Source organism: Crocodylus siamensis, chromosome 3, assembly GCF_052110815.1.
Source record: "Crocodylus siamensis isolate JL-2025a chromosome 3, ASM5211081v1, whole genome shotgun sequence".
In the NCBI taxonomy this organism is placed as follows: domain Eukaryota; kingdom Metazoa; phylum Chordata; order Crocodylia; family Crocodylidae; genus Crocodylus; species Crocodylus siamensis.
The window spans coordinates 62,369,550-62,395,034 of NC_143397.1; positions in this window are offsets into that span (position 1 = coordinate 62,369,550).

A 25,485-nucleotide genomic window follows, 5' to 3' on the forward strand; every position below is an offset into this window, starting at 1 on the left:
AATATGGAGATTGGTCTGACCATAAGCAGAGGGGCAAGTCCCTCTAAACAGGAACCTCTGGCTTTGGTCCCAGCAGGAGCATTAGCCAAAGTCCCCAGCCTTGGCTGTAACCAATACCCAATGCTTCTTGGAAGGCTTAAAAACACCCTGACACATATAGCAGAAAAAGAGGTGAGGGGAAGGAAGAGAAGGCAAGTGGTAAAGCCCAGAAGCATGGGAAATACCTACAGTTACACTTGCGTTGGGGAATGGCATAACTGTGCTTTGATCAGCAGTCAGCAACATTTTTGGGCAGAGCGCCAAAAAACCCTGCAACTTCAACTTGTAAGATGTTGGTGTACCAGGAGCAGACAGCGAGGGAGCCACGAAGGGCCCAATCCTTGTTGGGGCAGCGAAGCCCTGGCCTCTTCCCCACCATCTGCCTAGAGGCACGCATGAACCTGCCGCCAGCAACAAGCCAAGCTAGGGCTCCACAGACCCTGCCGCAGCTGCTCGCAGCCTCCCTGCCACCTGATGTGAGCAGCCCCGGCTCTGTGGCTGGTGGCAGGGGCCAGCCCAGAGCCTGGGATGACTGTAGCACGCTGAGCAAAATAGTTTCATGTGCCACACTCTGGCACGCTGAGCAAAATAGTTTCATGTGCCACACTCTGGCACCCAGCCCCTGGCTTAGATCATCTCTGGCCAGTGGCTCTCCAACCTTCTCTTGAACACCTCCAGCAATGGAGAATATAGCGCACAGGTAATATATGTGCTTGCTTTAATCTAGTTAGCACAACAAACAATAGCAGCAGAGTGCCTAGGGACAAAAGGGCCCCTGCCCATGTCACTGTGGCCAGTTTCCACAGAGACCCCAGTAGTGGTCATGCCATGACAGCATGGGGCTAGGGTTTCCATGGAGACTGGCCCCCAGCAGCATTGGCAAGGTGCACGATTGGGCAGTGAGCTGTTCCAGGGTCAGGGCTGGGATCTTGCAGTGGTAACAGTATGGTCCAGAGCTGCAATCCACTGCCTGCATGACCATGCTGTGAATGCTGCAAGATCCCAGCCCTGGAGCAGCTTCCCATCCAGCTGTGCACCCTGCCAGCACTGCTGGGGCCAGGTCTCCACAGAAACCCTGGCCCCACGCTGTCATGGTGCTGCTGCTCTCAGGGTCTCCATGGAAACCGGACACAACTATGTGGGTAGGGACTGCTGGGAAATGGAGACTGCTGCAGGCCCAGTCTGGCCTGCAGGCCAGACTTTGCCCACCCTTGGCCTAGGGGGACAATAGTTTATTGGCCATCTTCTGCTCTTTGCTTCTTAAGTTCCTTATACTAGCTAGATGTTAACTAACACAGGTACTAATGCTGCAATCACACCTTTATTTTGCAGTGTAGGCATACTCTCAGTGTTTGCAGGATCAAACCTTAAAGCAGTTTCTTAAACTGTGTGTAGTTGTTAGGTAAAAGATGCCTGTGACAAACCTTTGGCCACAAACTTGCAATCTGATCCACCAGAGTGGACCTTATTCCCAGGTAGAGCTCCAGATAGTAGCACAGTTCTTCACCCACTTCAGTCTGATTGTAGTATCAGGGCCTATGGACTTGTCAACATAGGAAAATTGACCAGAATAGTTCTTTTAAATGAGACAAAGTGCTATAGCTCCTTGCACCTCCCCATTTTATCATGGAATAATTACTTCACTCACAAAGTCCACTAATAAATAAGATACAATCTCATTTTTATCGAAGATTAGAATGTAAGTACAGAGGTATTTATTGCAGAATAGCTTGTAACACACCAGCTATTCTGATAAATCTAAGTCCACCTGTAGTCAAGACCATGGACAAAGTTCAATTTCACTTTCTGATTCCCCAGCATTTGCTGCAGTCTCTAAACTGCAAGGCTGGTGTGTTTCAATCTAATTTAAACTTACTTAATTTTTAAACAGCTTTTCATGAAAAAATTTCTATTCCATTATAGATTTTATGAAACATTTTTCTCCTCAGAACCTGCATTCGTGACTCAGTAAATGACAGTGCTATTTTAACATATAATCAGCTGTGTTTCTTCCTCTGAAAAATTACTGATGCCCTTTGTTAGTTAGTAAGGCCATTCATTGGTTTGATATGGAAAGTTATAGTAGATCCTTCTTGTGTTTACCTACCTCCTTTCAAAGGGAGAAACTTGGCACCAAGGGCTCCAGCATGCATATGGGGACACAGCAAACCTACTCCTTTCCCAAAACACCTTTTGTTCACCTGGCTTTCCGAATTCTCATCTTCTGTTTCAAGGAAACAAAGAGACAATGGGAGAAGAAGCGTGGAAAGGCTCATCTGTATACAAAAGTGGCACCAATATGGTCCGCATCAATATAATTTACGCCAGTCGTGAGTGTGGTCTGGCATTTGCAGTGCGGCAGCCCATATTGTAGTTGGGAGAACATTTCAGGAGACTAGAGGAACTATGATAGGAGGCATCAGATTCTTGTGATCCTTCCATCTAGAAATCAGAATTCCTGATTCCTGCACTGTTTTCAAATTTCTGTTAGAGAAGAAGCCCTGCGGGGTATAGCGTACTAGGGCATTACTGAAGTTGATGAGCAGATCCCATTGTAACTGAGCTACAGTCCATCTGATGGGTGAAGCCCTTGCTCTCCCTCTGCTGTTGGCAGTTCTCCAACCAACAGCAGAACTGTGATAGGACCAAAGGATCTCCCTACATTCTTCTTGCAGGGAAAGTGAGAGCGCTAGTTCTCTCTGAGTAATGAAGTCATTTCAGCCCTGTTATCATGGGCATCCCTCCAGGCTCTGTCACTCCAATGAAGAAGTAAGGACTGACCATAGTGTAGGTAATTACAGACTTTGAGAAGTGAAAATATATGAATTCCTCTTTTCTAGAACTCCTCAGTACCCCCCCACAAATGGGTGTGAAATACAGGGTCAGTTTCTCAGCAGATATAGGTTGCTCTAGCTCCAGTCTGGTTTCAGTTGAGCTCTACACCCCTCAGTGGGTTGAGATACATCCCCGAAGATCTGGCTTAAAATTAAAACAAAAAAAAGGTACCAGTTACTTCATAATACAATGCGCAACATCCCATCAAATTTATAATTATATTTGGCCCCGTGAGGCCAGGAATTTCAGCATAAATTTATCTACTAGATGCTTAGTACCCGTTAACAGATGTTTTCTGATCGTTGTAATGCGATTGTCATAAGCTGAGTCTCCAAGCACGCCATTTATAATCACTTCAAAGAAGGGTCTAAGAACTGTAGGATCTAAGAGGCTCTAATCTTATTACCTTTAACTCCAGTCTGATTCTCCACACAACTCCTCCCACGTAGGATGTGAACAATACTCTGAACAAACCTTGCACCTATTCCACAGGTAATAGAGGGATTTGTCATAACCAGGTATCAGCGTAATATAATACTGGTCTCCTGAAAGACTGAGACGATTGCTTCTACAAGCATCTCAGGCACAGGCATTCTAAGGTGTGTCAGGAATGGTGTGAAAATAGCGCAAATAGTCTTCTAGCTTACCCTTCAGCAGAAAAATATATGGGATTAGGAAAATGTGACTGGAGAACTCTGTCACTGAAGGAGAAAATGCAATAAATCTCCTTCGGGAGGATATATCTGCAACCACACTGCATGGGCAAGGTGGCTTAGTGGGAACACAAGGGTCTGTAGTGAAACCAGATCCCAAATGCTTTGGGTAATAGAGCACTCGTGTCTACCCACATCTCTCAGTAAAAAGCCATGCTTTCACTGCCTCCCTCTTAATGAACACACATTTTGCCCTCTGTAAAGGCAGGTAGAAACCCCAGGCAAGACTTTGTGTTTGGAAATCCGCTGAGTTTTTGGAGGAGCACACTGCAGAGAGCAGTTGACTTCTCATCTCCCCCCTTCCAGTCTTACACTCCCCACAAACGCCACAGTGACCACCTTCACAGCGCTCACAGGAAGGAGTCCTCCTTGCTCTTGCCTGGTGTAAAGGCCTTACTGCCTACCTTTGGTCCCTTCCACACCAGGAAGGAGGGGAGGAGTATCCTTAGCATTGGGTACTGCATAAGTAACCTACTAATCACATCTAACTTCTCTCTGGTGAAAACATTGAAAAGGGGATTTTATAACAGTATTGTGTATCTTTTCAGAGCCTGTGTTTGCTAAAGTCTCTGATACTACAGTAATATTATCCCAGACCCTTTCTACAGGTTACTCATTGAAATAATAAACCCTTTCTTTCTCAGTAAATGGGGCACATGAATAGATACCAGACTTGTTTGTTATTAGATACTAGCAACAGATATCAGATGACTCATTAACCGGACAGCTTGCTATTTGAATATACACACACACTTTCAGTACACTGTCAGCAGTCTGACAGTTCTTTCCTTCCATCTTGTTTATTCCTAAACCGCTGTCAGGAAAGAAAGAGACATTGGTCAATAGAGCAGCAAAGCTCTTGATGCATAATTTAACATGATGCTAGGTATTCTATTTCTCTGATCTACCTAATAAAGACTTTTTACAGCTCATCTGGCATGTCTACACATGCATTTGTGATGGCTTAAATTTACTGCACAGTAAATTACTGCACAGTAAGTGGGAATAGGCTGGCATGCACATGTGCAGGCATTAAAGCACATTAATGCTGAGTGCGGACTGACTTGGGACTAAATTTAGTCCCAAGTCAGTCCACACACAGTGTTACTGTGCAGTAAGGCGCCTACACATGCATTACTGTGAAGTAACTAATCGGGTGTAAATTTGATACCTGCATGATGCAGGTATCAAATTTACGCTCAAGTCAGCATAAGTTGCCATATTTAGTGTGCAGTACAGCTGTGTAAGTATAGACATGCACCTGTACAGCACAGTAATTTGGGTTACTGCGCAGTCAATGCCCACCTGTAGACATACCTACTAAGTAGTATTAAAAAGCACTTCTATGGCCAACTTTCACTGTCTGTTATCATTCCTTTTCCTGAGTATTAGCAGGAGTTCAGGAATAATAAGTTAGTTAATCCTAGAACAAGGAATTGTTTGAAAGGTTTCCTTATATTTTGAGAACTCTTACTGCAACTGTCATTAAACTGGGATACTAATTTAGTCCTGAAGAAAGGGTTGAATCACTGCTGCATTAAGGAAGATTATAATCTGATGCTTCTCCAGAATTATAGAATCTCATGAAGTGATTTTGGCCTCACAAAAACTTGTGCATCTCCACCTTAATTAGTCTATAAGGTGCACCTCTACCCTGCTTTCTTCAAAACGATAATCAGAACCAGGCAAAAACACACCTTTGATCTTCTGTTGAGTAAAAACACGGTGAAAAGCCAAGAATTTACAGCTATTTCCACTTCACAATACTGAAGACAATAGTTTACACTACAGTTTCCTCTAGCTAGTGGCCATATTCAAGATCCTGCTTCTTAGGACACGTCTACACTTGAATCTTAGTGCAAGTTTGAATGTCTGTATCCAGTGAGCCTTAATAACTATTGCAGTGTGTATACACCACATTGTTAGCCAATGATCAAGGTATTTTTGCTTGTCTCTTTGAGAATGCACAGCACAGCAGGAGCATCTATACATGTTGCTGTAGTGCTGTTGTTACTGCACCATTATTTAGTATTTCCTTTTGGAAGTACTAAAAGCTGGTGCATTAACAGCCTGTACTGCAACGTGTACACCCTGGGGTTATTTTTAGGCACTACGTCGCTGTAGCGACATGCTATAATGAGGGAGTGTGTTGCTAAAGTGACATAGCTGCAGTGTCATGGTTTTTGCCCACGGATGCTATGTCACTATGGCATGTTGCTAGGGTGATGTAGTGTCATGTGTAGACATGCCCAGTGATGCTTCTAAAGAAGTCCACTGCGTTCTGGCCAGATGTCCCACAGTGCATTGCTCCACTGCTGTGCTAAATGCATTCTGGGATTTTCTATGCTGTGCTTGTGGGTTTCCTCACCAGAAGCCAATGGAATTCTGGAGCTTCAGATCAAAAATATTCCTCTTTTTTCACCCCATAATCCCTGTTATTTTTGCAAGCCAGGCTATGCCATTTTCCAAGTACTGTCAGGCCATGTGCCAGTTGTTGTTAGATAACAGGACTTGAGCAATCACTGAATTAAAGCCTGGAACCAGAAGCTGGCTGCCAGGAGACGGAGTCTGGACTAGAGCCTATAGCTGGAAGTCAAGAGCAAGAAGACAGCAGTCACGAACAAGGAGCCTGTGGCTAAAACTTCCTGCCCCTGGGGCAGGCGGCTGAACTTGATGATCTTTGAGGTCCCTTCCAGCCCTAACGTCTATGAAATCTATGAAACAGAGACATCTGTGCTGATGAGTAGCCTGACAAACACTGAGAGGTCAGCTGCTTATACCCAGGGAAGACACTCCCACACTGGTAACTAGAGGCAGCTGGGGGTAAGTAGGCAACTGGCAGCCATTACTCCATTACTTAGGGCTAGCTGGGGGTTAAACCCTACCTGTTGCCCTGACTCCTGACAATAGGATGCTGTAAATCAATTTAACATCTGGTGGCGACTTCAGAACCAGTTCAATAAGGCCATCTGAAAAGAATAGGCAAGCTGAAATGTCCATTTCATTTCTCCAAAATCTCTTCCTGTCACAGCTTGACTTAGTGGCTGGCTTCACTTGCACTGACTGATGGGACAGGATAGTGCAGCAGACTTGGGATAACCAGAAGCGACAGGAGAACGTCACGCTAGCTGCAGGCTCTCCCAGATATCTTGCCATTGTCCTTCACGCTCTTATGACCCAGCCAGACCTCTTTAGTCTCCATGTAGTACTGACTTCTTTTTCAGTTGGATCCCTTCTCCTTCAGTTGTTCAGGTAGCCACTTGTATATACTTTGGGTGGCTAGACGGACCACGGACCTGTGTACACCTCTTCCCCAGAGATCTTAGCATACGGCCACACTAACACGAGGCATAGCCACTGAATAATCAGGAATATGATAGTCTGACACAGGTCTGTGAAAAAGGTGGATTTGTGGACACAAGGCACTTTACTACAGAATAACCCAACTTGCCCTGCAACAAATTTCAGCTGTAGGTATACACTTACCTCAGCACTTTTCAGCCAAATCAAGCAGATTTCCACCATAGAATGACGATGGAATTTATCTGCAGTAAAGGACCCCAAAGATCAATACAATGGAAACAAAAGGACTGAATAGTTTAGCAAACTGAACAAATTATGGGATTAGTAATGACTGAAAATTTCTACAGTTTTCAGTTTGCATGAAATTACTTTGATGATCTAGTAGATAGTCTAGATCCCTGTCTACTACACTTTAAAAACTACCAGAATAATTGTCACTAAAATCTCAGCCATGCTAGCAAATGGTCTCCTATCTGCACTGGAACACTAATTAGATTCAAGCGCTCTTCCTGCACTCGTGTACACATTGTTGTTCTTCACTGTACACTAGTAGTCTTCAAATTGATTTGATCATTGCTATTAATAATTGTCTATAGGGTCAGCTGCCTACCATGTATAGGACTTAACTAGCACCCTGTTCTGACAATCAGAACCAACAGGCCAAGGTTTACCACCTCCTTTAAAAGGAGTTGCCATTGGTGGAGAAATTCCTAAAAAATTCCCACTTTTATCAGTGTTGGTAGAGATGAACAGGAGACCTGTGGTAGCCAAAAATCCCTTTGTCAAACAAATGAGAGTATCTTAGTAAGCTGTCCTAATACAAATATGGCAGCAAGAGTGGTCTTGGATGAGTCATATTGGCAGAGCACTTAGGATATGTCTTCAGTTTAGACTTAAGTTGGTGTCCTCTCTGGGTGTTGACCCTAAATCCCTTCCCACCCACAGAAACTTTTTACTCAGTGTAAATGGTGGTACTTTCAGCTCAGGCTAGCTGGTCTAGCTAGGGAGCATAGGCCAGAGCACAAGTGCTGCTTTTACTCAACTTTGCCATGAGGAGTTAGTCTAAAAAACTCATGGTCTGATAAGACTCACCAGAATTTCCCCTACATACTTGTGTTCTCCCATAATAGACTACAAAAGAATAATAAAGCAGCTCAGGTTATTTTTTACAGCTCAAAGAACCATGGTACAAAGAACTATCCCCCAGAAGAAGTCCCAGTGGTATACAAAATAAATATAAAAGAGGTACAGCATTAATGAGGACACAGTGGGAAGGAGGTGCCTAAATGCTATCCACCTACCACCGATAGAAAATTTGGGTTGGAAGGGACCTCAGGAGATCATCTAATCCAAGCCCCTGCTCAAAGCAGGATCATCTGCAATTATATCATCCCAGCCAAGGCTTTGTCTAGCTGTGTCTTAAAAACCTCGGAGGATGGAGACACCCAAGTCCACACTTTAGATCCTCATTCATGGAGAGAAACACAAGACAGCATACACAGGGAGAATTTGGCTGAATATATAGATAAGAATTAATACGAACTGATACCTTTGCACTTTTGGTTTTATTCGGGCTTCAGTTCAGGAGATAAGTTGGTTCTGCTCCAGACATGAGAAATTCTGACAGAATTTTTCTTGCATTCAAAAGGAGTTACATCTGAAGCTTCAGGGTAAATCCATCTCCCATAAGTAGTTTCCTTATCTTAAGGTTGCATTAGCACAGATTTCTTCATGTACATTTCTAGGACAAGTAAGAAATTCTGTCCTGCTGCATTAGAGACAGGCCCCGTGATACCTTCATATACCCTCATCTGAAGCATGACAGCACAGCAGAGAGCAGGAACTAACCTAAAGGCTCCACATCACAGCTAGAACTCCATGGGATGTTTCTCTGTGGCCTGGTTGGGGGGTGGTCAAATGCTCGCTCGTCTTCCCAGATCCAAAAAGATGTAAAAAACCCCATTTTCTTCTTAATGTCACTGGCTACGGCTGTCATTCAGGTGCCATTTGTTCACTGTTGGGACAGGAGGTGGTGTATGTGGAGCAGCAAGGGAGGGGGAGGGAGCTTGCGAAACAATTAGATGTAGGTGAAATGTTGCAAATGCCCACCTTTGACCTGTTTTCTATGAACCAGAACATGAGACTAGTGTGTATTTGTTTTTTGTCTGTTTTCTTCATCTGTAGGAGCCTTTTTCATCTCTAGAACTGTTTTTTTATTCTTTTTTCTTCAAAAACTGTTAGCACCAATTCAGTGCTTTTTATAAGCTCTTGATAGACTTAACATCAAAATAAAGAGTAAACTGTTTGCTTTGGACTTTAAAATGGCTTCCATACAAATACATACCATGGGCCAAGTTATCAGCTGTCACAAACCAATTTATATGAATATACCCTAGCAGGTGACTTGGTTCCACATTGTAGTCCTGTAGCATAGCACAAACTAGTACTGAGTCTTGGTGTGACTTGATAGAGATCAACATATAGAAGAAATGCATATTTCCTGACCTGTAAAATATGTTGACTCTCCAAGGACAGTTGGTGACAACTCTGGATTTGCTGCTTTGTTTCTTCCTCTGCTGAGTTTCTGCTGCTGAACTAATTTTGAGTGGTGAAGCTTGATGCTATTTTCTTTCTACTCTCTGAGGACTCTAAAGTATTCACTTTTTTCCACAAGTTAGTGAATCCAGTCATGTACATACCTATTATACATGTCTCGCTTCTTGTTTAAAGGCTTTTTCCATATAAATATGCACACAGGGTATTTAAATCACTGGCAGGTCTTACATAGGGAATCCTCTTAAGACAAGTAACTGGAAATGGTGGTTCAAATGGGGACATTCCAAATAGCAATATACTGGATCCACTTGCATGGAAGACAATGTAGAAAGACTGGGACCAAATTCTACCCTCTAAATAGGATAATTGGAATGAAAATAGATACATGCAGAAAGACAACCATGTACTTTTATATCACAGCAATAAAATGTCATTAACATTTTAAACTTGAGGAAGAGAGAGACAAGACAGATCAAATTATGGATGGTACTAAAATATTCCAGGGTACAGTGTGACTGTCCTAAGCATTACATTGTATCATTAGAACAACAAACACTCAAAATCATTAAAGAACTGTGCATATGCATATCAAAAGTATGTGTGTCTCTGGTGAGAAATATGACCTACTTCTGTTCTTCCAGACATAATCAAAGGAGTTTATAGGCCCATGTCCAAATCAAACAAAACTAAAGAGAATTAGCATAAATGGTTTATGAATTTTACATAAACCCTCTCCTTCCTCAGGGAACAGAGTCAGTGGAAAGTACCAGGAGCAGCTGAAGAGATTCAATAAAGCATCAGGAACACATTCCCCCCCTTCCCCCAACAGGAAGGAGGAATTTTACAAATAGAAGAAATGTTATTTGACCAAATTTTCATTCATAAGCTCACTGCTTGGGTGTGTAGGCCACAAACTACACTTGCAGTGAAACCTATTCATGGCTGTTCTGTACTAGGAGGCATCTCTTTTAGATGCTACAGTTGGATTTTTTTTTCTTTTTCAAATTTCCCCTTCGCTGCTTCTGGGAGGAAAAAGCAATGCAATTAACTTGACACTGATAGTAAACAATCAATATACATGCATTATCATCTGTCAAGGAACTGAGAATAGCCATTAGTTTGTTAGCTTCCACTGCTCTTCCTTTCTCCATCTTTGTTTTACTGCTGATACACATATCATTTGCACTTTTATAGTGTCTTCCATGGAGGGATCTCAGAATATGTTTGTCTCATCAAATCCTAAAGTCTTTTCTCTTTGAAAAGGTCTTTCTACCTCAAGGAGGATGCCCACAACATAGACAACCTGGCTTTTATCCCAAGTTCTCCACCCAAGGCCCCTATTAAAAAATAAAAGGCAAATTAAGACATAACTGATTTCTTACTTTGAAAAGGGAGAAATACAAGGGACTCCATGAAATTCACTAAAGCCTCAGATTTTAACTAAAAGATGCTCAGATCCTACAATGATCATGGTAATATAAAACATGAAGATGGTTGGATGGGTGAGGGAAACTTTACAATGCATCTATGAGTTATATAAATATCTTTGACACCCTTTTTACAAAGAGAGAAATAGGCTTGTATTCAAAGGGCATGTCTACATGTGCATTTTCACTGACTTCAATTTACTGGGCAGTAAATTACTGCTCAGTAAGAGGGAATAGGCCAGTGTCTACATATGCAGGCATTAAAACACATTAACACTGCATGTGGACTGACTTGGAACTAAAGTTAGTCTTAAGTCAGTCCACACACACAGTGTTACTACATAGTAAGGTGTCTACATGTATGTTATTGTGTAGTAACTAATCAGGAGTAAATTTGATACCTGCATCATGCAAATTTACGCTCAAGTTGGCATAAGTCACCATATTTACTGTACAGTATGAGCATGTATATGTAGATGTGTGCCCGGACTGTGCAGTAATTTTAGTTACTACGCAGTAAATGCACATGTGTAGATCCACCCAGTCACACAACTCAATGAAAGTATCAGGAATACAGTCCTGAATGGACCAACTATTAGCATCCAGTTACATACAACAGATTATGGCACTAATGGGGGGGGGTCTTCTATGAAAAGGGCTAGAAGACCCGCCCCCCATGGGCAGTTGTGCCACTTTTCCAGTGGAATGACATTTTTCCACAGGCTGGGCCATATCTTGGTCACCCCTGGTCTAGGCCCAACTCTGTGACAGGACCAGCGAGGAGGCATAGCAAGAGAGAGCCACTGGAAAAGTGACTGGAGAAAAAGGAAGGTACTGAATGTCAAAAAGAAGTTGGACCACTTAGAAATGACAAAAATCCCCAAAATATCCAATGAAAGGGTATGAAGAAGGTTGCACTGAGCTGTGGAAAGGAGGAGAGCAGTAAGGGAAGGACATGGCTCAGTAGAAGCATTTATTGGCTGGAAAGGTAGCTTTATTGAAGGTTGGGTGCCTAGCTCTTTTCAGCAAGAGACCACCACCACCACATATTTTCCAGCATTTGGCTGGAAGGTGGGGGAAGGGGATTGAGAATACCATACCAACCAAATATTATAAACTCCACCCTGACTATAGTCCAGGAGAGCTGCAATTATGGTGCTACTTTGAACCTTAAACACCAACCTCATTTTCTGTTCGAAGTATACTATCACCAGCATCTCCCATACCAACAACTTATGGGAAGATCCCATGACTTTGTGGAGCCTCAAATGAGGCACAAGAGTAGAGAAGTATAGCCAGAACCCCACACTGAGGTTACAGAGGAAGCAAAAGAAGGGCTGCAATCTGTCTCCCTTTCACCACAAAAATAATGAGTGTTGAGGGGGCACAGAAAACCATACCAAAAACATGGTGAGATCATGGTTCCAAGGAGGAGCTGCCAACTCACATCCTACTTGGATATTGGTGGATGTAGGAGCAGGACAGAACAGAGGTTGGCACCTTAGAATTTGTAATTCTCCATAAGTGGCAAGAGATGGTATCACTGGGTGTTGGTTTGAGTCACAAGAATGAGGAAATGGATTGTGTAGAGCATCAATGTGTAGAGGTGTTTTGAGGGCACAACCCAGAGGCAGACTGGCTTGACTGTAGCCAACTTACTACAAAAGTGAGCAAGCAGCCACAGAGTCTTCAGAGAAAGGGCTTGAAGGCTAAAGAAGGACTGAGGTAAGGCATGGGCAGGAAACATGAGGCTCACTCAAGACAGGATGGTCTGGAGGAGTAAGACAGTCATCTCCTGGGACAAATGACTAGTGATACCCCCAGATGGGCCACTTGATAGACCAGGCAAGTGTTACAGGATCTTACCCAGTCTCCTTGACCATATACGAAGGGGTTTCCAGTCTTGATGACACTGATCAGGACTATTCCCAAGCAATACGAGCTGACTTCCAGTCCTTGCAGGTTCAGCTTGGGATTCAGGCCAGAGGCTCTGTGAGGAGGTCCCTGTGTTTGGCAGCTGCAACAGACCTGGTTACTTCAATGAGCTTCTACATCTGGACTATATGGGAATTCCTGTTGCAGGGGTGTGGGATCCAGTTAGCTCTTGCTCCTGTGCATACCAGACCACCTGTTAGTGGATCTTACACCTCAATTCAAACTGTGCAATAATCTTTAGAAGAGACAGTTCTACATAATACATCTGCTTTTAGTCACACCTTCTCTCCAGCAATCTCACTGTCACCATTCTCAGCCACCAACTGCAGTTCTTTCTTTGCCTCTAGATCCCTGTCCTTAACCTTCAGCACCTTCACACCTAAATCCTCTCAGTTAGTCTACCCACAATCAGGCAACAGTCTGACGCTCCTCAGTGGGTGCGTCTACACAAGACGATTAATGCAGAGTAGACTAATTCTACTGTGCATTAGAGAGCATCACAGCAAAACTGTACTAATGCACTAATGCACAGTAGAATTAGTCTACAGTGCATTAAGCATCGTAAAAACACCATGCACCATTGCTACTGCACATTAGCACTGGCTACTGCACATTTATGTAGTATCTCATGTTAGAGGTACTACATTTAATACACAGTAGCAATGGCATGTTAATACATGTGTAGATATACTCAGTTTGTAGAAAAGCTTAGAACAGCATTTCTCAGCTCATGGGTCACAATGCAAAAGTGGGCCACAAGAACATATCAAAGAGTTACGAACAAACTTTAAAAATATTTAGGGCAGGGGGGAGCAGGAGGCGGCCAGCAAGGGGGCACTACACGGATGTGTGCATGTGCACATGCACATGGCAGCCAAACAGCAGTGGAGAGAAGCTCCCGCAGCTCCTTACAGGTAAGTTGGGGGTGGTGGGAGCATAGGTGACACATTGGGACAGGCATGCCCCTAATTTCTGTGCCCACATTGGGCACAGGGTTGCAGCCTGACTGAACTGTAGCGGTGGGACCTGACATGGGAGGGCAGAACGGGACAGCAAGGCTTGTTTCTGCCACTGCTGCTGGGACCCTCATGCCAGCCGCATTGCCAGCAGTGTAAGGAGGGTGCGCTGCCCTCACCTCTCCCACCACCAGTTGCTCACATGTCAGGCTGCAGCTTTATCTCACTGCCATGTCCTAGCCATTGCCACCACTGTCCTCAGGCCATGACTCTACCCCAGAAGTGAGGTGGGGTGAGGAGCAGTGTGGGCAGCTTGAGGGGAGCAGAGGTGGCTCCTGCCCAGTCTAGCGAGGCTGCATCCACATGCCCGCTGTGGGCACAGAAATTGGGGGGCATATACATATCCATACTCTGCCCCACCCACTGGGGGTCTTTGGGTTGGGAGTGAGGGGCATCAGCAGGGCCGAGGGGTGCAGGTCAGGAGTGAGGGGGACCTTGAGTCCAAAAAGGTTGAGAACCACTGGCTTAAGAGGGCATTTCACAACCTGTAATTACAGTCAGCTAAATTGATATAAAATTTCCACTCAGGAGTAATGTTTAGGGGCATCTTGGCCTCTGCCACTCCAAATCTAGTCTTTTCATCTCAGCCCAGAACTGACTGGTACATCTTGTGATTCTTGGTTTGGGGAGTTCGTCCAAAATCTGTTTATAGACTCACTGTTTTTGGATAGCACACTGTTCCACATCACAATTAAGATCCTTCTTCTGATCTTGTTTCAGTTGGCTGATCATTCCAACTCGGCTCTTGCTAACAAAGTGAAATAATCCAACAAAGGAGACACGAATGCCCACAATAAACTACGTGCTGTCAGCTACTTAAAAACCAGTAGCTACTTCTTGTTTCTGCAGGGCACATCACTCAGTGGGATACATAGCATAAAATTGGGAGCACCCTGTGAAAGATCAGGGAAGAGGATTGCCCAGCTAGCCAACTCAGATCATACAGGCTTTCAATCCTCAGTTGAGATGGAAATTGAGATACTTGTCCTTTACCACTCAGTTGAACTTAGGATCTGAGCAAGACTTAGTACTGGTGTTTGGGCAGGCTTTCAATGACTTCTGAAGACATGTCATACATTGACATACATTTCCACCAGGATGGTACTTGGAACTACACAAATGAATTAAAATGTCAACACCTATTACCATAAGATAAAATAGGTTTTAGCATCGCTGGTAATTTTACTCTGATGACCACCAGCAAAGACAGTAAAAACATTACACATGTAATACTAAACTACCAGTTCCTGTAACAATAAAACATTGCTGGTAAGCAATGCATTAGCAGTGCTTTATACTTGCTCATGCTACTGATGACAGAATCTAGAGAGAAACGTTCCATTTCTGGAAATGACCCCCCTTCTCCTGATCTCTGCCCCCACATCTGATTTACAGATGTTCATGACCCAAACAAAGTTGTGGCAAAGTGCACTGAATGGACATTTCAAGCCCACAAAGTTTTGAGGCATTTGGGTCCAGAGATTCTGTTTATCCATAGATAATGGTCAACTGTGAACCATGGATCCCAATCATTTTAATACCCAAGGTATTGGACTTTGTTGACCTGCTCTGTTTCTAGTCCAACACCCTCTGTCATTTGAGGTGCAAACACACAAAAGAGAAAGATATTCAGAGAAAAGCCCTTTGCTTCAGTGATTTGCTGCACTGAAACATATAATTCCTTATGGTCTCCCCTCACATGGTTCCATTTGACATAACAGTACAGTAATTATATGCCACTGGGAACAAGTTCATTTTAGAAATATGGGTTAAGTATGTAGACTTCTATTAATATTTAATACAGTATTTTGAGTATGCAATTATATATTTATAAAGAACCATTCCAAGTATGTAGCCATGCATACCATGAATATGTAATGCAGAAGCCATTTTATGGTGCAGTTATTGTTAATATAGTCTGACAAGAGGAATGTAAGTAATCCACAGTTTTTAAAAACATTAATTGAATAAGAACAGCAGACCGACTAAATTCATTCACTTAAAACAATCTGCCCTAAAACTCAGAAATCAGATACTGCTGGAAATCAGAGAAAGACCAGTCCTATGCAGTCAGTGCAAGTTAATTTGCTACAATATATTTTCTAGCACTATCTGTAGTTAAGTTTTAACATCATCAGTGGGGTTTCCACACTTCTTAGAGCTTGGCTACACAGGTTTTTTTGTTCATATTAACTTGGAGGGTTTTTGTTGGGTTTTTTTGTTTTAAATAAAATAGCATATATCATATTCTGTAATTTACCAGCTGAACAGATTCTATAATCCCCTTCTTAAGTGGAAAAAGTTCACTGTACACTCCTGTACTTTGCACTAGCCTGGCACTCCTCCAGTTGCTATCCCACAGTGCTTTGCAATAACACCAGGACTCACCAGTTTTTCACCTGTGTGCACGTCACTGTTCTGGGGCCATTTAAAGCCTAGGACACACCCAGGACTGGTCCACTTGTGGTTTCACACTCTGAAAATAGCATCCCACAGTAATATAGTGCTGTTATTATGGCAAAGCTATATTAGGCATCCTCTGACCACTTGGAGCCCAGCAGAAGTCATGGATCTCTCTTACCCACTGAAAAGAAGCAAATATGCAGGTGGCCCTTTCAAAAAGGTCACTGTAATAGGCTCGTCTACAAAGAACAAATGGTTACACGCATCTCTTAATAGGCTGAACAGTAGGGCTGTGTGCAGCTTCAGGTGATGATTCGATTCAGAGGAGATTTGGCCTGATTTGGTGGCCGAATCTCCAAATCCAAATTGAATCAGAGAACCAATAAAAAGGTCTGAATCAATTTGAAGCTCTCTGAATCAATTTGGAAAAGATTCGGAGAACCTGGATGATTCAGACAGTCCCCACCTGCTGCAGCAGGGAGCTGGAACCAGACTCAGAGTTGGTAAGTAGGGGGCAGGGGAGGGGAAGCTGAAGAAGTGGGGAGGGGACCATGGGGTCCCCTGCCAGGCCCCATCCCCTGCCTGCTCTCTCAACCCCCTCCAACTCCAGCCTGCTCCCCCAGCTCTCCGCCCATGGCTGCCCCGCCCATCCCAGCTCCTGGTGCTTTAAAAAAAGCACTGACTCACCAGGTGTTGCTGGGTGGGGGCCCTGCTGTCTCCACTGCATGTGCGGGCTCTGCCACGAGCCCCCTGATCCCCCCTCACTCCCCCAAACCCCTCAATGCCTGCCCAGCCTGCCCCAGCTCCAGCCCTTTAAGAAACCCCCCCCCCTCCGGACTCACTAGTTCCTGCAGCGGTGGTCAGGGCTTCATGGGGCTTGTGCAGAGCCCCCCATGCAGCGTGGGGGGCAGCAGGGATCACCCCCCACCCAGGAGGAACTGGTGAGCCTGGGGGTTTGGTGGGGGGGTTCTTAAAGACTGGAACTGGGGTGGGCAGGGCAGCCATTCCCAGGGCTGGGAGAGTGGGTGGGGGATGGGCCTGTGTGAGTCGGAGATTTGACAGCAGCTGAATCTCTGAATCAGATTCGGCTGAATCAATTCAGGCCAGTGATTCGAATCACTGAATCAAATCACTGTCCCCCAAATCAGCCAAATCTAAATCCAAATTTCACAAAAAATAATGACATCCTTTACTGACTTGACTGTGCTGTAAAACATTTCTAGCTTTACCCTCCCTCTGGCTCCATAAGGGGCTCCTGCCATTGACCTGAAGCCTCTTGCAACAGGTGGAAGTATTATCTGCTTGTGGCGCACAGCCCTTCAGAGCGGTGACTGACATCAGGCCACTTGTTTAGTTGGGGGGAAAAAAAAGAAATCATCCACCTGCCCATTTGCTTTAACTCTGCACAGAGGATGACACCAAAGCATTGAAAAGCTTTGTTCCAGCTGTAGAGAGGACAGGCTAGCTTGACAGAGAGAGGGGAATCCAATCCAATCTTGCTCTCTGAGCAACAGCTGCTGCAGAATTTTGTTGCCTTTTTTAGAAAGGAGACCGTGGGAATGGTTGATCTCTAGCAGCATTCCACAGCCTTGGGGCTTTGAAAGGGCACTTTCCAGGGACCCGCACTAAGCACGTCTCATACTCTGCTTAGAAGGATCCTTAGAGTCTTTCCCCCTCTGCCTTTGCTGACTCCAGAGCTAGGAGGCCACAGCCATGAATTAATTGCCCTCCCCGCTCCAAACCCTGGAGCTGCAAACTCTCCACTGAAGCTCCTTAGCATTTGCAGGGGATCACTGAGGTCAAGACTGCAGTAGGGTTTGCACAGCCCTACAGGGGACTAAAGGCAGGGGGGTAGCTGAGAACATTCACAGGGATGAGAATCAGGGATTCCCAGATACAGAAGAAGGAAGCAGATGGGCTCTTAAGTGAACTGTCACACAAGGCCCCCACCAGATATCTCAGGAACTCTGCTGGAACCCTTGTATGCCTGGCAAACCACAGTACATGGGAGTGTAAAAACGTGAACTACAACATGGCCCTGGATATAGTTTCCCAGCAGCAAAGATTTTAGCATCTCCAGAAGCTCAGTAACAGCATGAAGTTCTGCTGTTCTGTGTCAAGGGTTCACAAAGGCTGTAAGGGGAGGCGGGGGGAAGAAGATGGGGGCCTGGCACATTGCTAATGGCCTGAGGCATTTGTCTAATTATCAGAAGAATGAACATGCTTTTCCTTTTTAAAATTACGCTGTCTCCGTATTTGCAGCTTCCTTGGTCCATTAGTACAAATTATTTGCTAGTGGAATTAGTTTACAAAGAAAACAATTCTCAGGGCTTGGAAGAGCTATTAGAGGGACCTAGTCATAGCAGTAGCTTGCATGGTTGGGTGGGTGTGGGTGTAATACTGGATCATATGTTACTACCAGTCTGCAGGCAACATGTTCCATCTCTCTTATGCATCTGTGTATATAAAAGGAAAGTCCTGTGGCTATATTTGACCTGCTTGGGCCGGTTTTGCTCTTGCTGGAGCCTGTCCTTGGCCCTGAGAGCTGCACATTTCAGAGGCTATTTAAGGATGGTGTGTAGTGAGTGTAAGCTACACACAGTTGGTTTGTATAATATGAGTATGCAGAATGGACAGCAAATGAATGTACACCATCCTGTAAAGACTGTGGATTTGTTCTAAAATCTCTCCCTACTATTTATAACAATCACATATTCATGCCTGTGTGCTTTTGAGTTGAGTTGTCTGTAAAAGAAAAAAAGAGCAAATCGCATCAGACCAACCTCAAAAAGTATAAATAGAATAAATAGGAATAAACAGAACAAGCACCAAAACAAGTAACAAAGATAAGACTATAAACGTTTCTACAATGAGAGTTTACAGTTACAGCAAGAGGTGATATGATGGCTGATCCCAAGGTTAAGAAGTTATTTTTTTCTTTAATTTCCTTTATTGTGGTGAGCTGAAGCCACAGAAGGAAGGCTTTTCCTAAAATAAGGTTACTGCGCAGCACCAAGTAAAGACAGGGCCATGCTCATTTCAGATAGCTGAAAGCTATTTCAAGTATGTCGTTCCAAGAACATTCCAGCTTGCTTAGCTGTCTGGGCAGCACAGGCACCACAACGATACGTTATGAACCATTCCCTTTTGTTTGCCCTAAACTTAGAAATGGGCAATTAAAAATGAAATCCTCTTTCCTGAAGATGGCCCAGATTTTATTCTGAGGAGCCCCCGTTTTCCATATCATTTCAATATCAAATTGCCTTTTGGTGGGTGTCCCACAAAATGAGCATGTGATTCTCTGGATCCCCCCCCCGAATAAAGTCTATGTTTAGCAAATCCTGAACGTATTGTGTGCGCTGTGCTTATGGGAAAAGAGGTGGTGGCACAGAGACCTTGATCCAAAAGGGTCTACAAAAACAACTTCAAATAGGCCTTGCTTCCATTTCAAAAGAACATTTTAACTTAGGTTATTCAAATGGGATAGCTTCTACCAAAGTCAGCCAATCCAAAAGGATGTTTCAGTTGACTGGAGCAAGAGGTTATTCATTTGATGAATTTCATCTTGGCAGGGCTACAGGGTTCAACAGGGATGCAGTCTTCATGAAAAAAGGCCACAATTCATTGTCAAAGTATAGACTCCTCTTCATTTGCATGTTTTTCCTCCCACCATTTTTCTTCTTTTTTTACTGAAACATACCTAATAACCTTAGCAATGAAAACCCCATTCTCTAGCACTGAGAAATTTCCTCCTCTCCCAACACTGGGCAAGACAGTGAATACATGCATAACTCTGTTCTAGACTCCTGTCTCGGGTGGATAGCTCCTTTTGGAAAGCAAACAGCAGGAGTTTTAACACAGCTAGTGTGAAGATAATCTGGAAGTCTTTGCACCAGTGGATGAGAAATTAGCTAGTCCAATTTAGTACCTGAAGGCATAAATGCAGTAATATATAGGCAACATGACATGCTGAGACTGAAGGCATTAAATATAGCATCATTAAGGTGGAGGACATTATGCATCACTAAAGTTGTCGTGTCACTTCTTTCCCCAATAACCCTAAGAGACAGCACTAGTAAAGGCAGACAAGGGTGGCCCTAAGGCTTCCACTGAAAAGCTCGTCATCACTAAATGCCACATTCAAATACATCTCATCATACCACCTCAGCACCTAAAAGTCCTTCTCTCTTTACATTTTTTCCATCATGCCCTTATCATATATACATTCTGCCTCCACATCTGCCTCTTTAGTCTTCTTGAACCCATACTAGTCCTCCAAACCAGGCAATGTCCTGTAGTGAAAGTAGTCCCTCATGCTACACTTCCATGTTGGACATGTTATTCTTCCTTTTGAACTGTATACATACAGCCAAACCTTTGAGCCTTTCATTTTGTGAAAGGTATACAAATATGAGTGAAATAACTGAGAGGAAAAATGCTGTGTCCTGTTTCATGTTAAGACCCTAATTAGCCAAGTATTAACATTTCTAAGTAGACCAGGCCAAGTATTTTCTGGTGAAAACATTTTAATTTGAAAACATTAATTTGCCAATAGCGACTTGTTTTACAAGAAACGCACCAGTTCCATCTAATTTCCAAAGGAAGTCTGCCTGCTTCTCTGACAGCTCACTTTGTGGATTCTTGTAGAGCCCAGAGTTTCTAGGATACGTGGGACCAGAGAAGCATCTCTTTGAGGTCTGCCTTCCAACTATAAATGCTGGCTGGCATGTAAGAGGCAGTTTCATGCAGGGTGTCCTTATAAAGGCCCTTGAAATTGGCAGTCAATACCCTCCCTCTTCCACATGAAATCATTTGAACTCTTAAAGCTTTAAGGCTGCAATGGAGGGTTTGTAGATACAAAGGTGGAGATATTTCAGTTTTGGGTAGTAACCACGTGTAGACAAAATGGTCATGTGCTCCTGCTCTCCCCAGTTTTGACTTTTCTTTTAATTTTTCCAGGATACCAAGAAGACCTTGATTTGTTTGTTGAAATTAATATATTTTAGGTTTCTCCTACATCCAATTATTTGTTAGCCATCTGTATTAGAATGTATTAGTCTCATTTGGAACTTTGAAGATGAGGAAACCGTGTATATAAATAGATGTGCACTTAGCAGGAACACTCCCAATTAAGTCATCATACCATCTTCCACTAATTATGTTAAAATGAGGATGAGGTTAAAGTTTCAATGCAAGCCTTCATTTCTGTATAATTAAATAGTACATTTCAAATAAAGTGTAGCTGCATTAGTTAATTAGATCATGTGAAAAGCTGAGGTTTACCATAGATGGGTAGTAGAGCTGTGCAAAATTTCTCCGGCTGTTTCGTTTCAACTTGTTTCAAGCTTGAAACAGCAAAATCAAAACGAAATGAAAAGCTTTGAAAAAGCCTTGAATCAGAACTTGGGCAGTCGAAACATTTTGAAAGTTTCAAAAAGTTTCGAGTTTCGAAGCTGGGCTTGCTCACAGCTACAGAGAAACTAAGGAGAGGGAGGGGGAAGGACTGCTCTGATATTGACTGTGTAGCTGGCCAGTGACTGATCCTTCCCTGAGGTCCCTTCCAATCCCAGTGCTCTGAGGGAGGGAGGGAAAAACTGCAAAAAAGCATTGTTTGAACTGAGTTCTCTCTGTGCTTTCACGCTTACGAGCGATACAAGTTTTGCTGTGAACAGTTTGAGGTGAAGTTTCCCAGAACTCCCTGCACCTATCTCCTTGAAACTTGGCAGGCTTCATGGCCTCAGAAGGGGCTACCATCCCTGCAAGTTCCATCTGAATCAGGCCAGAAATGACAAAGGTATAGGCAGTTTTGTGCTTCCCCATTATAGCCTATGGGCGAAACGTCAAAACAGTGTTGAACAGAGAAACAGTTTTGATGAAACAAAACAGAACAGTGCTTTCGAAATGAACTGAAACGCAAAACAAAACTCAAAACGAAACACTGTCCTGTCAGAACAGAAGTCAAAATGAAACAGTGCTGTTTCACACAGCCCTAATGTTGGGCAGCAGTGTAATGCTTTCACAGCTACATTTTCCGCTTCTGTATACTGGTTACATATCTCAATCTGCTGAATCTAAATTTCCAGGTTCACCTTCTCTTACCTGTTATCACTTTAAGAATTTTACACAAAGATAAACACTTTTCCCTAGCCACTTTTCCCAAGATGATCAAGAAAAATGAGAAGGCTAAAATGAATTTACAGATTTATCTCTGCTAGCATTAATGCCATTGACACAATCACAATCAAAATGGCAGCTACACAAGAATGTGCAATGGCCATCATTTGTCAGTTTCATGCAGAATGAGACATTAAGAGCAAATCATCAATTCCAAGCTTGTGTCTACTTAATGGGTGAACTCTGTCAATGTAAAATATTAGAGGTTTCAAACTAATCAAAGTCATTATGTTGTTCATGAGAAGTAAAGGCACAAACAGTTCAAGGATATAAAAACAAAGCCAGAGAAGTTAATGGGATATAAATACAACATCTATAATGATTTTGGCTATTCCAACTTAAGACAAATGGCAGTCTGATATTGACATTCAGCCTGAACAAGATTTTGTGGATGTCACATAACTTGAAATGAAACAAGGAGGGTCAAATGAACCCCCCGACCCCAGCTAATTCAACATACCACAGTAGTTTACAGGTCTAAAAATGAAGCAAAACAAAAACAATCCCCCTCCACCCAAACACATTTTAGCTGGTTTTCTAAATAAAATGCTGTCAATTTGCATATGATGCAAGAAACAAACCAGTTTTGAACCTGAATGTAAATGGATTTGCTAGGACTTGATTTTTAACGGCTGTCCCATCATTCGTGTTTTTTCCACCTCCATTTACCATAAAGATTGCAGTACTGTGGATTATGGTAATGTGTCCTCATTATGGATTATACACTATGTTGTTAAAGGTCCCCAAAATCAATACATCTACTTGTGTGACTGTCAATGCGAGGAACATCACATCCTGCAGAAGCCAGTAAAAAGACTGCCATTTTATTAACTGGCTCACCTTGCAGTAATAGTTAAGCCCTGCCTCAAAGCAGCCTACCACAATTGTACCTCTTGTGAATTATATTATATATTTAAAGAAATCAAAACAGAATTCATTGCGTCATCGCACCCTAGCTGTATGACTGGTGCTCAGCTTCAGAGCAGTGTGCCGCGATGACATTTGGACACGCACTACCTTTTCCGGAGGATTCCGCTAGTTCTTTTCTTCCTCGTTGTTTGTAAGATTTTTAGTCCATACCACATTAAAATCCAACAAAGGTAGTAATACTTCAGTAAAAGCCAATTACAACAGTCCACTTCAAGGGTAGGCAACGTTTTTAGCCATAGTGTTGAACCGCCCCCCAATGTCTACCTTGGAAGGTGCCAGAGTGCCAGCATGCAAGAAAAAAAGACCGGGGCAGGGGGTACATGGCAGGATGCACTGCATAGTAATATAGTTAACAATCATACATGTTGTTTTTTTACGGTAAATAATAGGTTTTCTAAAGATTCTAAACCTGGTGACAGTAAATAAAACTTCATATACTACCTTTCTTCTTGTGTATTTTTCTTAAGCATGTTGTAATGAGAGAGAGAAAAAAAGAGAAAGGTGGGGGCAAGGGAAAGAAAAAAGAAAAAAAGAGAGGAGAGAGACAAATGAAAGACAGGTAAAGAAAGAAAAAAGGAGAGAAAGAAAAACGAGAGAAAAAGGGGAGAAGAGAAAAAAAGGAGAGAAAAAGAGAGATGGAGGAGATAAGAAAGAAAAAAAAAGAAAGATGGAAAGACAAGAAAGGGAAAAAAGAAAGAGGGTGTGTCCTTTGCTGCTCATGTCTCCCACCGCTACAAGCTACAGCTTGGGCCTGCTAGTTCAAGGCAACATCCAGTGGAGGGAGGCAGCAACGCCCCAGCAACAGACACCAGAGCTGGGGAGCTCAGGCCTCCCCGATGATCCCGGAGCGGGGGAAGCCTGGGCCTAAGGCTGGGGCTCAGGCAAGCAGATGTCCCTACCCCACCCACATGAAGGCAGCACCGAGGCGCCGAGCACTGGGGTGGCCATCATAGAGGACATTCCAATTTTCTGATACTCTGCCCTCTATTGATATAAAACCAAATGCCTTTATGTCCTCTATTTTTGTCTTGAAGAGAAAAATAGAGGACATAAAGGCATCAGGTTTCATATCAATAGAGAACAGAGGACAACCAGACTGTCCTCTATGATGGCCACCCTATGGAGCACCAAAGCCGGGTGCTCAGGACAGGATCTGGGCTGCACAGGGAGATGGCTGCTGCTGTGGACAGGCTGACCCCTTGGGAAGGCAGCAGCTGGAGGAGAGCGGGAGCCAAGTGAGAAGCAGGGGCTGCCCTGGGGCTCCGCAGACTTGGGCCACGGCAGGTAGGCAGGGGTGCCCAGCAACACCCGAGGTGGGGCCCAGCCCATCCCAGCCCATGCAGCTCTGCAGTGTTGGGCTGCAGCTGCCCTGCCTGCCAGGGGATGTGCCTGGCCAGGTCAGGATGCTAGGCTCGGGGTGTGTGGGGGGGGTGGTCTGGCTCTGGACTCAACCTCCTTGTGCACCAGGCACAGTGCAAGCAGGGCAGAGCTGCCCCCAGTGCAAGGACCTGACTATGGGAGCTCCCCGGGCCTTGGGAACAGCTACCACAGGCGGTGCTTGGGGTCAAGCCAGCCAGGAGCCTGCAGTGCAGTGGCCCTCCACAGTGCCTGCCCCATCTCTGGTAGTTGCCGGTCAGCAAGGCCAGGGCTTGGTCAGGCAACTGTGACGGCTATTCCCGGGACCTGACAGACTCCCACAGCCAGGCCCTTGCAGCAGGGGAGGCTCTGCCCTGTTTAGACTGTGCCCTATGCACAGGGAGGCCGAGCCTGGAGCCAGGAGACCCCCTGAGCTGGATGTCCTGCCCTGGCCAGCTGGTGCCCCTCACAGGCAGGGCAACTGTGGCTCATCCCTGCAAAGCTGCACAGACTGAGCCCCACCTTGGGTGCTGCTGGGCGCTCCTGCCCACCCACCAGCTGTGGCCCAAGTTCGTGGAGCCCCAAGGCAGCCTCGCTTCCCACCCAGCGCCACCCTTCCCAAGGGGTCAGTCTGCCCACAGCACCTTACCCTGCACCTCTTTCTCTCTATGCTGCCCATACCCTGGCCTGAGCACCCAGCCCTCTGGTGCTGCCCCCAGCTGGGTGGGACAGAGCGTCTGCCTGCCCGAACCCCAGCCAGGCCTAGGGCTCATCCACCTACTGGGAGCCTCCAGCACA